The sequence below is a fragment of the Lampetra fluviatilis genome, chromosome 30 (assembly GCF_964198595.1).
Source record: "Lampetra fluviatilis chromosome 30, kcLamFluv1.1, whole genome shotgun sequence".
Lineage (NCBI taxonomy): Eukaryota > Metazoa > Chordata > Hyperoartia > Petromyzontiformes > Petromyzontidae > Lampetra > Lampetra fluviatilis.
The window spans coordinates 1,700,047-1,716,905 of record NC_136304.1 but is presented as its reverse complement, the minus strand read 5'-3'; the positions used below and the strand labels follow the sequence as shown (position 1 = coordinate 1,716,905).

At 46.5% G+C, this 16,859-nt stretch overlaps 1 pseudogene across 1 annotated transcript; it reads left to right on the top strand.

The window, feature by feature from the left end:
- The first annotated feature begins 8,084 nt into the window (after window positions 1-8,084).
- On the top strand, window positions 8,085-12,393 carry LOC144943345 (type II iodothyronine deiodinase pseudogene; annotated as a pseudogene). Its single transcript, XR_013639491.1, has 2 exons — window positions 8,085-8,735; window positions 12,136-12,393. The product of XR_013639491.1 is annotated as a type II iodothyronine deiodinase pseudogene (transcript).
- Window positions 12,394-16,859: the final 4,466 nt, after the last annotated feature.

The window sequence follows — 16,859 nt, the reverse complement described above, 5'->3', positions numbered from 1 at the left end:
TGGTAGTATTGATTTTGACCACACCATACCACATTTTAGTTTTAGGCCTAGCGGAGGTCCAAACCAGGTTAAAGTGCAGACTACTAACAGTGTTGTCCATGGCCAGGAATAGAACTCGGCCAGTGCGAGTGCTTTTCACGAACGCCAATATCCCCCCAATAGCTGATACAGAGTCTTGGGGCAAGCGCTGTTATCAAGCACCTATGAGGGCTGGCACAGCCTACGAGGTGGCGATGTGGCCAACACCATGCCCAGCTGCCGTTGGCTCCCCTGTGATGATGTCTACACACCAAGTACTCGTGCAAGACTGAAATGACCTCGAGGAGGCCCATTATCAGTTCAGATACAGGCCAATGAGGTAAGCTGTGGCTAGGAATTGAAGTCGAGTTGCGAGCTTTATAGCACAGGCAGTCCCCGGGTTACGGAAGGGTTAGGTTCCCGAGAACGATCCGTAACCCGAATTTTCCGTGTGTTGGAAACTGACAATTTTACCCCAAATTCAAGATAAAATCCCATAGCCGAAAAGTTTTTATCCCGTTGTCTGTTTTCTATCGCCAGCCGCATTGTATCGCTGTACATACACTCTGCACTTCCTATGATTCTTTCATTTCCTCGAATATCTACCTTAACACTACCCGTAGTTAAACTAATGGAACATATCATGTTTCTGATTGTTTATGAACACCATGAAACATTGTAATCTTAACTGTTAACAGAAAGCGGTTACTTCCGAATGTTCCTTTCCCGTGCATTAGGCTAGGCCTCGACTTTTCCCGATGGCCGTTGGCTGAAACCATAAGCAATCGAAGTGCAATTGTGAAAAATCAAGTACATACAGTAAAATAACTCGTGAAATTAACCTAAAAAGAAGAAAACTAGCAATAGAAACGTGGAGAAAAAAAAGATTGTTCTAAGCATAGAAAAAACTATTATGTAATGCCACAAAAGGAAAATAATTACGTAACACTGCAAAAAAAAATTACAATTCCCTTAATCCGAGTGAAGCTCAGGCTCGGTGAAGGCGGCGTTTTGGCGCAGGGAGGGGGCGTCAGGCGACCCGCAATTTTTTTTAAACATGATTTACGGGAGCGTTTCCGTAAAGTAGGATTTCCGTAAGTCGGGCCTTCCGCAACCTGGGGACTTATTATACCTTGTGCTAACAATTTCTTGGGGAGAGCTTTTATGAACACAAACATACAAACATTTACACGAATACACCAAGAAATAATGTGATGCGTTTGTCATGTCACAGTAGGTGAGTGGGGTTGGTGCTAAACTAACTTATCACGCAATGCACAGGAAGCGTGCTAGCATTTGCACGTGTCTTTGTTAAGTGTAACGGAAGTTAAACGGTACAGTTTTCCTGCCGAGTGGTGGTGGCGGCGGCTATGTACGTCTGTTAATCCAGCACTGTGGACAAAACTCCCGTGGCAGTCAAGGCACTCACCAGGAGAATGCAGAAATGTGGACTCCACCTGTTACATCTGCATGAGATCGAGTGTGTCCCTCCTGCACACGTGGGTTTTCTCAGCGTGCGCCGGTTTCCTCCCACATGTAAACACTCATTAACTGGCCGATAACATTGATATATACAGAGGACTACAGAGCTTGGGCGATGATTGGCACTGGCTCACCGCGTGGCTGCTTTCCTGCTTGTCTGTGGTTCATCATGCCTCTTCGAGAGTGGGTGAATACTGTTCGCATTACAAGTTTAAATTGTGTTTAAGTTTTGTCAAGCTACTGCTAGTTCAAGGTCTACCTATGCTGTGTCGGTCATGGGGGTTTATTTGACTCTCCTTCACGCTGGTCATGGCAGGTTGACGAAGAGGGGTAACAGAACAGGTTCAGATATTTATATTATTTGGGTCTTTAGGTAAAGTCACGTAGATAGGTTCAAAGAAAATAACAAAAAAACTACGACGTTTCGATCGCAACACAAGCGGTCGTCATCAGGAAAAGGGGGGTTAGCCTCTCAAGGCAAACTGTTTATAAAGGTTTAAAATGGGCGTAGCCTAAGTGTCGGCAGCATGGGCGGGGTAGCTAGTGTTAATGTGAGGGATTATAAACGGTGTCCCCCAGCAGCATGTAGGGCGGTGCTGCCAGGTAATTACACACTCACACTGGCGGCGGTTGCTTCCTCGAGGTAGTAGTGGGCATTGATGGTGATGGTGGTGGGCTTCCACCAATAGAGAGCTACTGCTCGTGGCGAAGGGTAGTAGTGGGCAGTGATGGTACTGGTGGTGAGCTTCCACCAATTAAAGGGCTGCTAAGGGCAGGTTCATATATTACTCGCTACTGCTGCTCTAAGCAGGAATGAAACTCCTGTCGCCAGTTTCACAGCAGTGTGCTAACTACCGTGCCACCATTCCACCTGGAAGCTACATTGTTGCCTTAAAATTGCACTGTTTAATTCCGTCTTTAGGACCAGTAACTTTGGTTTCAATCTTTTCTCAGATGCATTCGTGTCAAAGTCTTTTCATACTTGTGGACTGAGGGCACTGATAATGAATATACATATACAAATGACCCAATATTTTCAATCGCAGCACATCCATGTTGCCTTTAATACTGTGCCAGTACATGTGACAGCACTCATTGAATGAAGTGTTACATATTTAATTGTTGAAATGTGTGTACATAGTTACAAATAAAGTTACAATCCAAATATCGTTGCGGTGTCGTTCTTTCACGTCTTGAGTATTAATCCAACCAGGGCATGTACGGTAGAACTATATATGGTCGAACGCCTCTTATCCGTGACACGATTTTCCACAACTCATCCGCCAGGGTGGAGGATCTGTGAATACTCGTGATAACCGCATGCATTTTTTATTCGGCTATCCCCGGGTTTTTCTCCTCCTTTGCAGGACGTCTTGTATTATCCAAAGTGTTTGCGGACGAGAGGAGTTCAGCGGTAAATTCATCCGATTGTGTGCGGGTTTTTTTTGGTCTCCCCACGGGTAAGCGGAGTAAAATCGCGGATAACCATGGCGGATAAATAGGGTTTGCGATATTGCTCCCCCACACCACAATTGATAAAAGGAATTCTATTGCATAAAATATATCGATAAAAAGGCAACGATGATTCGTACAAAGTGTACGCCTAATGCAGGTTCACGGATGGGTCCATCACTTTTGAAACGCCCGCCCCAATCTGATCACTCTTGTGCAGCGCTTGTCCCGATAATCACTTCATTAGCGTGTCCAAGACGGCGCTCTCCGTGTCTGCCCGGGCATTGACCTGGTTGTGTGTTGTGAGATTTGGGGCTGGGATTAGAAAAGCTGGAAAGGGCCCACATTTTACGCAGATTAGATGCGGGGCGAATAGAAGGCTATTCTATTCATAATCTATATAGCGTCCTTTTCAGGGCGTGTCTATTTATTCTCTAAAGCACTAACCTGCATATTCAAGTGTGTGTTATTTAGTATAAACATTGCCTTCACTAGCTATGCATTCGTGGACATATCACGTTTTTATTTAGAATGTGCTTGTCCTCACACCATAAGCTTCCACCAGGCGTAATTATAACACTGATCAGTGTTTCATGAGATTAAGTGGACTTGTTATCACTGTATTCTTGGTTCTTTCGGTAAAGTCACGTAGATAGAAAATAAAATTAAAGTAACATAATAAAATAAAAAATATAATTTTTTTTTATAATCTGTTATTTTCATTTTATTTTCTATCTACGTGACTTTACCGAAAGAACCAAGAATATGAATTCCTGCAGTCACGAAAGTTTTAAGTCAAAATTTGTTATTACTGTATTCTCCCTATTAGAAGACGCACTTTCTTCCCTGTAATTTAAAGGAAAGGTTGGGGGTGCTTATATTATAATCCTGCAGGTGTGTCTGTGTGCGTACGTGTGACTGCGTTGGCTGGCTCATGCAGCATGTCTAGCCACCACATGCCAAAGCAGCTTTTGTTTGGCCGCATTGAGGGGACTAAACGGGCACGACATGAGCTGGAGATGTGATGGAGTGATGCGGTACGGGAGGATGGGAAGCTGAGTGGACTTGCCGAAGACTGGTACAAGTGGTGTCAAGATCAGCCTCTATAGAGGAGGCTCGTGAAAGACGCTACTGAGCACTTGGAGGCAGTCGCCCTCCAACAACCACGGAGGGCAGAGGAGTAACGCTCACAACAACGAGCGGAGCGCCGGGCAGATAAAATCCAGCAAGTTTGCGCAGTACAGCTGGCGCATCTACCAGTCATCTCAGTGAGCCAACCCATGGCACCTGGGTATGTCCCGTGACCTGTCAGCGAGCTTTCACGTGGCCTCAAAGTGCACCTGGCCTGGCACAGGCGCGATGGTGACGTCACCGTCGCTGAGTTGTGAATTGTGGGTGTTGTCATTGTGACGCGTGGCGAGGAGGGGAAGTGTCGTCAGCACCACTGTCAAGGCGCTGCGCTACAAACCCGGCGACCCGAGTTCGATTCCCGCTCACGGCCAACACCAAATATCTGAACTGGTCCTGGGTCCTCCCCTAGGGCAACTCAGCCTTAATTGAAAACTTGGGTCGGAGTGTAAACATCCCCACGAGGGAGACAAAGGCGGCCGGGCGTGGTGCTGGCCACCCACCCCCTCGTGCCGGCCTTCATAGGCGCACGCTAACAGAACTTGCTCCAACAGTCTGTTAAGGCTATACGGGGTATCTTTGTTTTGTGTGACTAGGTGAGTATATCTTTATTGACACCGGGAATAAGTTTGCAGTGCCTCTTTCAAGAGCACATTTGGAGAGTATGGTAAGTTTCGAGTGAATGACTAGATTTATCGTGGTAGTTTACATTTTAATGCTGTGACATGACGTATTTTTTCAAAAGGGGACATTCAATGTTGAAATGTGAAAATATAATGCAATTCTGCGCAATGTAAGCAATAAAACTGACAAACTAATTGCTTTAATCCCTCAAGGAAAGCTTTTGTATATATTTATATTGGCGGAGGTTGCACGTCTCCCGTGACTGCTTATTGGCCGCAATCATTGGGGCATCTGTCCCGGTCTTTCCCAGAACAGACGCTCGAGGGAACAAGCCATCAGCAAGCCATCAGCCTCGACGGTCTTTGTGTGGATGGGCCATGTCCAACTGCACTCGGCACAAGTCAGGGTGTATTTGTTTAACCAGGTGAGACAAGGATAGTCTCTTTGGCAAGAACGACCTGCGCCTGCACGAAGAGTCGGACTCCCGCTTACCTAGGAATCTCGCCAGAAACTAAATCTATAGCCGTGGTGAAAATTGAGTGAACTGTGATGGGCGCTTCTCTACTCCAGACATTTAACGATACGTGTTTCAAGTGTATTTACATAATATTCGTGCTGATTAACAGTGGCACTGACCAGTGTGGTGGATGATGGTCAAGCAACCTGCCACGAGTGATAACTCGTGGCAGGCTTTATGGTAAAAGTTAGACATGGTACACAGAGGCATAAGAAAGTAACACCTGGCTATTGTAAATTTGCATGATAAATAGCGACAACAATGGGCACACACTTTGGGCACTGAACACATTTGCTGGAAAAAAAAAAGTTCTGGGCAACATTTTTAGAAGGCATTGAAATGTTCGCATCAAAAGCACCAATACACAAGTTCAGATATAAACCAAACAAAAACCACGTTTGATTGTCTTCACATACACATCTACAAAACGCAAACTACATTCAGGGCTAAATTTCATCCGGAGCTGTCTGGCTGTCAGCGGTGCTCCGAAAAATGATGCCCATCATCCCTCCCCCACACCCCAACCCCCGAGCTCCCGCTGCCAGGTGGGGGCAGGGTTTGGGAAATGAAGCTGTGACTATAATTCAATCCTTCACTGCCATAATATTAATGGGTACCACAATGTTTTTTTTATGACTGCCAACTTGGCACAGTTTTATGGCTCACGCAAAGCACCCTCGTGCGTCGCATGGTCAGAGAGAGAGGGCCGAGCTCTGTACTGGAACTTGCGGCTTTCAAGCCACGTCAGATTACGTGTTTGTGTATTGTACGTATTTTTGATATGAGCGCAAGTAAACTGTAGAAAAGCCTTTACACTATGAGACCTCCTTTACCAGTGGCAAAATATAGTGATAGGTTTTAACCCTTTCAACTGGTACAAAAACTGACACCTTTATACAAGGCATCATGTTTGCAATAACCACAACACTAAGCAGTCAAAATGCAAACAAAAAGAAACAACTCTGATAATGATAATGATATGCACTGTCCTTGAAGTTGATTGGTCCACACCCGAGACAGCTTTTCTTAGAGCCTAGTCTCCATTGGTGTTGGACCAGATGACGCTAAAAGGCGTACAACTCAAAAACAGCGCACTATCAGAGTATTGAGAGCTCGGGGTAAGCATTTACACTATGAGATCTCCTTTATCAATGGCAAAATATAGTAATAAGTTTTTACCCTTTCAACTGGTTCTTTTTGTTTGCATTTTCACTGCTTGTGTTGTGGTTATTGCAAACATGATGCCTTGTATAAAGGTGTCAGTTTTTGTACCAGTTGAAAGGGTAAAAACCTATCACTGTAGAAAAGCCATCCTGTTCTTCACAAAAGGATTACACGCCAGGCGGTGGTGGCTGCGCACGCGGATCGCACAAATGTTGCGAAACTCCCTTCCCGTGTGCGTCGAGGCGGTGCCGCACCCTGGCTCGCTCGCCAGGAGACGGCGGTGCAGTGAGTGGACCAGTCGCCGTCAGTTTCCATTCGTACGGGGATAGAGCGTTGCCTCCCCTAAACTCATTAATTGGCTGAAAACATCATAACATTTTTTACCCAATGCTGGACCCTCCTGAAATAGTCCTATGATTGTATTGTTTTTATTAAATATTTTGTAAAATTACGGGACTCGTATCTATTTATGCTACCAAACATTTTATTCGTGTATTATTTATTAATAAGTGCATTTATTATACCATTGTATCGTTACCACAGAGTTTAAACCATGAGTTTGTATGACAAATTGGAGCTCATCCGTGCCTATGATAAAGTTGCAAGTAACTAAACTAACATCAATACGATATGCAGTTGTATTCAGACACTATATGAATTCATGGTCTATTGTATTTTGTAAATAGTACAGATTACTAAAGCTCTGAAAACAGATTTATGCAACTTTGCCAATTCTAATGGTTTATGTCAATGCGTAATTGGTTCAACTGATTATAAAAAAAAAACTTACCATCTAATGTACATTTATTGTGCTTTATAAAGGTATAATTTGGTATGTGAAAATGCACTGCTGGATGAAGCCCTCTGTGCACGTTGTTGGTCGTGTTTTATTTAGTTATTTATGATGCCAAACTCCACACTCCTCCACGCTGGTCAGAGAAGGGTTTACTTCACTTGTCATTTACCAACAATGTTAGCCACTAGATTTGAAGCTTTCATGACTGCAAGGATTCATACTCTTGTTTTTTTTCGGTAAAGTCATGCAGGTAAAAATTTTATTTTATTACAATTTTTACCTACGTGACTTTACCGAATAAACCAAGAGTATAATGTTAGCCACGACTGGCAATCGAATCGGGATCATTGGGTTCAGTGGCACAGTGTGCTAACTTCTGTGCCACCACCCCACCTGCAGGTGCAAGTGGCATTATGGAACATACCCCATGTGCTACATGTTTTGAGAGAATCATATCTTGCCAAAATCATTATGTAATGAGACTTTTTAAAAGTTCCCAGGGACGAGTAAGCCGCCAGGAGCGACCGCCGCTTTCGTCATCATGAGCATTAGCCTGATTTTGAAAACTGTCCAGTTGTGGGTACAAGTAGCCATGTGAAAAGGATCAATTGTATCCTGCGTCAATCTGAAAAGCCGTTGCAGCTTTAATAAGAGGTATGCGTGGACTTGGTCATCTTGAGACTGTGTGGGAGGTCACTCCTGTGCTCCTGCATTTGATCTCTTACAGGAGGGGCACAGAGGGAGAAAGATGCAGAGAAGAAGACTTGCAGGGAAATACAGACGTTCTTACTATCGATATCTCTCCCCTACACGACGTGCGAATTTGTAAAAACACCTCGCCGTGGCCGCAGCCTCGTAGATTGCTTTGAACAGTTCTGTTGACTTCGGTTTATTATCCGCTCACCTATCGCTTTGCGGCAAAGAAGTGACAGCAGCCCATTGCATCCCTCGGTTATTCGTGTCCCAGCGGCGGCAAGGAACAAGCAAAAAACGAGACCGAGCGACGCAGCCAGGATGACCGCTGAGCTCAACGTGTTCGTGGCGCTGCGCATTCTCCCGGGCTTCTTCACCAGCTGCCTCTTCCTGGGGCTGCGCGACGCGCTGGCCCTCCTGGCGCGCTCCACGAGGGCCCTCTTCGCGCGCCACGTCCCCGCCTCGTGCTGCCCGAGCTCGCCGGACGCGTGCCGCCGCGTGCTCACCCGCGCGGGCATGCGCGCCGTCTGGCGCAGCTTCTTGCTGGACGCCCGGCGGGAGGCCCAGCGAGCCGGCGACCCGGCGCCGAACCCGCGCGTCGCGCTCCTCGCCGACGCGCGGTCGTCTTCCCCGGCCGCAGCCGCTGCCGCCGCCGAGATCCCGTGCCGCTTGCAAGAGCTGTCGAGAGAGGGGCGGCCGCTCGTGATCAACATGGGCTCGGCGAGCTGACCGCCTTTCGTGGGGCGGTTGCCCGAGTTTCGTCGCATGGTGGACGACTTCTCGCACGCCGCCGATTTCCTGCTCGTGTACGTGGAGGAGGCTCACCCGTCCGATGGCTGGGCCGTGCCTGGCGCACTGCAGGTAAGCCGCGTGCGGTCGCTCGAAAATAAAGGCACTCTCGCTGGCTGGTCATCTTGGACATCTGTGGTCTGATGCATTCAATAATGAGGTCAAGTTAAAGGTGCAGCCCTGCAATTGCTTGCTCACATCACTGTTAGTGGAAGGGAACTTACAGGGAGTATCTTGGTTGACTCTTCCTCACTGGCCACAGATCTTAGAGGAGGTGTGAGTATCCACACTCTACCCTGCCACACGCAGCCTGCCAAGAGCGTTGGACACATTTATACTGCTCGGTGGACAGAGGTGAGGTAATTTAATAAATATTGGCATTATTTTAACTGCTGGGCCGGCAGATAGAGTTGAATCGATGACCTCTGGATTGAATATCCAGTGCGCAAACCATTACATCATGGCGAGCGGTCCACATTAATATATTAACCGACGAATAATTCTGCTGCTCAGCATCGGGAAAAATTGGCGACTGCACAATAACAATTCTAAAGCCGACAAATAAATGCAATTGTAGTCGTTATAACATTGAAACATGTCCGGTACAATCTGTTTTGGTTTGAGGAGGGTAGAGAGAACATGTAAAATGTGTCTGGGAATGGGGAATTGGAGTGCACGGAGTGATCACAAAGGGTAGTAGATAGTTGTGTTTAGATGTTTAGATGACTAAACACACATCTGCCAGTAGACGAACTGTGGTTTACACATTTGTAGTGCGGGTGGGTGAAGGCGGAGCGCCAATTGTTTGCCCCCAACCTGGTCAATTGCCAGATGTCTATCTTATGTATGCAGACAGTTGATATCAATATTATTGGCAAAGGCGTGTTTTTAAATCGCCAAAATACAATAGGAACATTTAAGTGGGGATTAGCCTGGTCTTTACCCCAATTATACGTGAGTTGCAAACTCAAATGCTCCGTTAATGGTTGTGTACACTGTACACCGCGCTTTGGATCTGGGGTGTGGGTGTACAGAGAAGAAATGTAAGACTCAGCGGTTTTGCTGCATGGGTTGTACTGCACAGTCATCATGTCGAATAACACCTGGGGTATAATCCAAAAGCACCACATTGGAGAAGGGATCCCTACCAAGCCCAGAAAATAGAAAACAAACAAGGCTTGCTGTGGAATGATTTGGATTTCCATGGATTTTCACAATTTTAACTACATTTCTACCATTGCTGTGTGAAAATGTTTTGCGAAAAACGATTGATTTCGGCTACGAAATATCACATGAACACCACGTCCAAAAATGTACCTCTCTCTCTCTGTGCCATGTCCTTTCCCAAAGATGCCATCAATAACGGCCTTCATTCCGTTTAACTCCGTCAAACATTACTCACGGAGTTCGCATTTTATATTCCCAGTTGAATAACAAATTTTGAACTGCGTATGTAACTTAACTCACTGTCTTCCCCGGATTCTTGCGCCTATGAGGTTCCCAGTCAAAACATCATGTTTTCTCATAACATGTCCGATAATATAATCCTATAATGTGCCTTTCTCTAATTATTTTTTTAGTAATTTTCGTGTTGTACTTGCTTCAAATATGTGTGCGCTTAATAGAGACTTGGTTCCTGGTGTTGTGAGGGGCTAAACTAAAGTAGTGTTAGGCAGCAGAGGGCCACAGTCATGAGTAATATTTGGGTTTTACCGAATTGATTTGTTTTCAGCCATGAGTACAGGGTGATAACATTATATACACCCATCCAATGTCTCTGACCCTTTGAATTTCTTCCCAACAGCTGATGGAATATCGTTGAAAGCAATGGCTATACATTTTCCTACAGAGGCGGGAGTTACGCGACTTAAGGGCACCGTGGTTGGTGAGAGACGTGTTGAGGATTCGAAACATGCGGTAATGTCGTTTTCGCTGTCGTTTCTCCGTTAGTTTGGTGGGGTATCTACAAATGGATCACCGTGTGAATTCGGCCAGTCAGGTGCAACGCAGGGACCATTGTGTGTGGGTTGCAGAAACCATTAAACGCGGACTGTTTTTGGAGTATCCTTTAGTTCGATGGCGTCTTCTTTCGATTTTTCATTCTTATTTTATTGCCCCTTTCCCCCCAAAATTATCCCAATCGATCGGAGTCCTGTCCCGAGATTACGAATCCATTAGGAGCTCGAGCAGAGCACTGGGATGCCTTGTGTCGGAGAAGAGACCGCTACTTCTGATATCCCTTCAGGTGATCGAGGGACCCTCCACTTTCCCATCCTACCCTACTGCAGATTAATCTTCATTCTAGTTGGCTCAGATGGAGAGCGAGCGGCTCGCAATTGGAAGGCCGTGAGTTAATATCCTAGTTGGCGGTCGAATCGGTCTATCATTCCTCCGGGGTCGATAAAATACGTACTATGTTGTGGGGAAGTCTTATGGAGAGACTCTCCCTCTACATAGGACAGGGGAATTTCCACCCACTGGCTCAGGGCTGTTAACGGGAAATGAGAATCGCCTCAATGCTTATTTGAGCAGAAAATTGACATGATAGTCAAACCGATATTTGAAATTTTCAGAGCTGGAAGTTAGTGATATTAAGCGTAAACTCAATTTAACATGATGGGTTTAATTGTAAATTAATTGGTTACCAGGCTGAGGAATATTGATTCACTCCACTTGAGGATATGGGTCTAATCATGGCCGGCTGTCTGAATTGGAGTACATAAGCTCAGCCCAGTGCTCTAACATCTGAGTCACCTCCGAGCAGTTGCTAGAGAATATAAATCGATGAATTGATCCATGGTTACATTTTTGGCAAAAAAAAAAATATATAATATTGTATTAAATATGACATCAGGTGATTGGTTCCCATTCCATGTAAAAACTCTGAGATCTCAGTAGTTATGAAATTGAGATTAAGTTTGCCTGAAAGCATGGTGGCCCAACTCCAGGACCCATTTACATGTTCAGAGTTGAGGATACTTGTTGGCCTGGGACCAGTGTCCCACGTTCGCCAATAAGCAATCAGTGTGAGGACCACCACGCCGCCTGTAAGAGAAAATTATTCACATTTGTGTATTGTCAGGGGCCGCACGTGAGGGGCCGCACGACATGTCACGAGGGGCCGCCAGTGGCCCACGGGCCTTGCGACGAAGAACGCTGCAATGGGAGGGCACACGGGGAAGTGCCCCTTGTGTGGGATCTCAGATATTATATCACCTTCCGCGGGCCAAACCCTAACATGTTGCAATGCATTGTTTTGTGAGAGTTCAACATCAGTAACAAAAATAAATATTTCTTCATCTTTTTTTTTATACCCGTCTTCAATACCACAATTTCAACAAAACTGGGAGAAAAACAAAACATTGTTCAATAAACGCCTTCGCAGTGATGACCCGTCTTAGCTCACCATGTCACCTCACCGTCTCTCCTCACCGTGTCACCTCACCATGTCACCTCACCGTCTCTCCCGCAGGTGCGAACTCACCGCGACATGAGCGAGCGGGCAGCCGCCGCCCATGACCTGGCGCGCCGCTACCCTCTGGGCGCCTGCCGCCTCGCCGCCGACTCCATGGCCGGGGAGGCAAACGCGGCGTTCGGCGCCTCGTTCGGCCGAGCGTGCGTCCTCAGGGAGGGCCGCGTGGCCTACCTGAGTGGTAAGGGCCCGTTCCTGTACAGCATGCCGGAGCTGAGGCGCTGGCTGTGCAGCAAGATGGCACGGGGCGTCTCTTGATGGGGGCGACATCCTCGTGAGGATGAAGTAAAGTGTGCAAAGCACGCGGCGAACAAATACATTATTAGGCGCTAATGTTGGCGAGATGTTAACTACCTCGCCTGCATTTTTGGAGTCTGCGTGTTGTCTCTCCCCGTGGTCGCGTGGATTTTTCTCCGGGTCCTTCCGTTTTTCCCTTCCACGTTTAGAATCAACATCACGCGATTAAAGTATATGGCTGCTACACATGTTCACATGATTAGCCACTTCGTTGAGCTATTATTTGTGGCCAGCTTGCTTCTAAAAAAGAGCTATAATGCTCAATGGGCCTTACCTGTTAAAATACAAACATAGTTTATAGTTTTTTACTAAGTGACAAGAAAGCTTGTGCATTTTTTCCCACGATTGCTGAGCACAGAGTCCAAGGCCCCAAACGCCGAGTGGCCTGCAACAAACAGCGCTGTTCGAGGTGAAATAGATAAGCGTCAATACATGTCTGTGATTGAGCAAGGCGGAAAGGACTTGGGAAAGGAGTTGATGCGATGGGATTCCATTGTGGAAGGAAGCAAGTGATGTGACCTGCAGTGTTTGTGGTTGAACGGCGCTTGCTAGAATCTACGAGTGAAATCATGGAAACGTTAACTAACCATGGTAGCAGCGATAGAAGAGTGATAAGGAGGTGACTGGAGATTATTTGTGTCGCTTATAACAGGAGGCCGTCATGGATCTACACTGAACAGTGAAAGAGCAAAACAATAAAATACCGGATAAGAAAGATTGAGAGGATGTGGAGAGTATGATCTTGTCTTGTGCATTTTAATGTTGTGGCGAGTGCTGCTGTGGGAGTCTTGTTATTTATAGCTTTGTTGTTTATTTTATTTAACTTCGGGACTGAATAGAAGGTGGTGCGGCCCGGCAAATACTTCGCTTACGCCAATGCTAGCAGGAAGGGGGTCACCAGTAGAGGGGCCTCCAAATAACCCCCATCGAGGGCATTTGGCCTATTCTTCCACGCTGTCAAGACGTCTTGGAGGAGGTGCAATCACCCACATTTGACCTCCAGTGCCGGATTCAGCTAGTGCGGGGTCTGTGGCATATTATGTTATAAAGGGGCCCTAAATAAAAAAAAAGACACAAAAGCCCTGAATCCACTGTCACGCTTTTCCCATAACCCCCTGCTTGCCTTTACCTTTCAAATCTCCCGACCAATCCCCTTCCACCCCTCCTCCCACTCAGATGAGTGCGAGGTGGTCCCATTAACGTCACCTTCCCATCCCTCATGTAATGCGGGTGAGCATGTGAGCTGTGAGTGGGGAGCGGTCGTGTAGAGGCGAGCGCGCTGCACTACGAATCCAGCGACCCGAGTTCGGTTCCCGCTCACGGTCAACACCAGTGACGATTATCTGAATCGGTCCCGGGCCTCCCCTAGGTCGACTCTGCTTCAAATGAGTACCTGGTGCGATGTGTAAACATCGTCACTGGTGAGACAAAGTCGGTCGGGCGTGGTGCTGGCCACCCACCCCCTCGTGTACCGTTACACCCTATATAGGTGCTGCTCGCTAACAGCACTTGCCACCTACAGTCGGTTAAAGGCTATACGGGGGATATTTGTATTTGTGAGTAATGCACACGGCCAGGCTTGTTCTCTGTTGGCAACCGCCAGACCTGGTGCCCCCGAAGATTTTTGTGAGGGCTGTGTAGCCGGCAACTCTTTGTTGAGTTGAGACTCGAGACTGGTGGCTGTCGACCATTTACTTGCTGCTTTTTGTGCTCGGTGCGGGATGAGCGGTGAATTATGAAATTGGCATTCCGGGAGCGTTTTGCAACGACCCTACACATGCATCTCCCTCAATGTTTACACTGCCGTGAAAAATGCTTCATATGTAAGTTGTAGGCTTGTATGCGCATTGCTCTATTCACGTAAATCAGCACTTGAAGGGCTCACTGAGGAAGCCGTTTTGCGTTTTCATTATTTGTGAACGTACGCTGCTTTTGCTTGCTCAATGCTAGAGCAATCTCATCGCTTATACACATACACAAACTGTGGTGGACTGAACATTGCGCGCATATAATTGTTTTTCTTTTAAAGAAAAGGTGTCGTGTATGGGATGGAGAAGTAGCAAGTGCCACGATGGTGAGATGTTAACTCCCTCGCCTGGTATGAAGGAGGTCGTGGGTTCGATCGCGACCCTGACGCCTGCGTATATGTGGAGTTTGCGTGTTCTCCCCGTGGTCGGACGCCCCCCCCCCCCCCCCACATTTAGACTTTAAACTTTCGCGACTGCAGGAATTCATATTCTTGGTTCTTTCGGTAAAGTCGCGTAAATACTAAAAATAAAATAAAAAAATTCAGAGTATTTGGCTGCTATAAATGTCCACGTGATAAGCCACTTCGTTGAGCTATCATTTGTGGCCAGGTCACTTCTGAAAAAGAGCTATATAGCTCAGTGGGCCTTAGCTGGTAAAATAGAAAATAGTTAGTTCGTATGTATGTTGAATTTAATTCGCACCGTATGTAGCCAACCATGCGAATCGACGTTAGCAAGTACGCTGCGCTCTTGACCTGGACACCTGAGTTCGATTCCATCAGCGGCGAAGCGATATCTGAATCGATCTGAGGAGCTCCCTTCACCAACATGCACTGACCAGCTTGGTGAAGTATGGTAAACAAAAATATCCACGACTGATATAATATGAGCTTGCCTTCATCCAGTAGTGGATTAACAAAGCCTGGAAGTTATGAAATGTTAATGTATATATATAAGACGGCGTCACATATTAAGCTACAAAAGGGATGAACTGTGTGCCAGTCTTGCTTTAAAAATGAAACACACTCATAATGCCACCATCATCGGCAACTACGTTTCATGTTATCATCACAACTGAAAAACGAACGTGTTTGCATGACAGAAACGACGAATTGCACCGTGGTTCGCACAAAGCACGTGTAAGCCGCTCAATGGATAGATAGGTGACCTTGGGGAAAAGCATGCTTCGCCAACCGGAGATGAGACGTTTGGAAAGCTGTGTGCGTGTGGGGGTATAGGAAAGGGGCTGGGGTCCACAACAACAGATGGTGACGGGAAGAGGTGGCCACAAGCACATCTATGAAGTACGTTGGCACCACGCTTCGCAAGCGCGCCCACGTGCGGATCAACACGGTGCTTTGCCATCCCGATCACGCTCCCACCTCTGCAGACTCGTTGCTCTCCACACCGCGGCCCTCCTCCTGGGCCGTCTTGTGCAATGGGCGGTTTGCAGGCGTGCCTCGCTGTTCTCGTGATGTGTCGGGTGTCGGTCTTCGCTCGCAAGGCAGCTGCTTGCCAATTGCGAATGGTAACGTCGGGTTTCGATGTAGGGCAGCGGTGGCGGTTTAGTTGAAAGAATGTCGGAATGATGCGAAGACTAAAGGGATGTGTTCATTTTTTGTTATTCCCTTACTTGTAAAAACGTGTGAATAAAGTTGTGTGCTTAATTTACTGCGGTTTAATCGAAGTGTATTATGTATGTCTATTCCACAAAGGTGTTCCAACTACACAATCGGTGGCATCTTAACAAGACAAACGAGTTCCCATTTGTAGCTTTTGCAAAGGAGCGCATCGCCCCATGTTATAGTACAGCGTGGTCCAGATGTCTTGTGACCCCAAATTAATCGACCCATAACATTTTTTTCTCCTTTGCATATTCATTTCCGTAAAAAATATATAATTTATTTAACAAAAATAGTCAAGGTATAAATGAGGGTCACAAGACATCTAGACCTCCATGTGCAGTGGAAGAAAATTGATATCATGGAACTAAATTTTTACTTAAAACTTTCGTCACTGCAGGAATTCATATTCTTTGGATCTTTCGGTAAAGTCACGTAGATATAAAAATAAATACAAAATAAAAATTACGACGTTTCGATCACAACACAAGCGATCGTCATCAGGAGGCAAAAGGGGGAAAGGCCACTGAAGCCAGAGGCAAGCCAATGTTTTCATGGAAGAATGTGAGACAGACGCTACCCAGGCATCCACTCTACGCCCGTCCTGATGGAAGAGGCACGTGGGTGACACGTTCGTCATCTGGCCACGTGGCCGACCGGCTCTGAACCAATTCCTCAACCACATCAATTCCATGCACCCAGCCATCAAATTCACCATGGAGGTCGAAAAAGATGGCAAGTTACGTTTCTTGGATGTCCTAATCAAAAAGAGACCAGATGGCTCAATGTACCATTATGTCTACAGGAAAGCAGCCCATACTGATGCCTACCTAAAACCTGACTCCCACCACCATCCATCCCAGAAGAATTCCCTCATCAAAACTCTACACCATAGAGCTCAATGTATCTCCGACCATGATCACCTAGCCAGTGAACTGAAACACGTGCACCAAGCTCTCAAGGAGAATGGATATTCCAACTACACAATCCGCAAAACCATCACCCTAACCGTGAGGAAGGAGCCATCTGAGGATCCAATCAAAACCATCACCTTGCC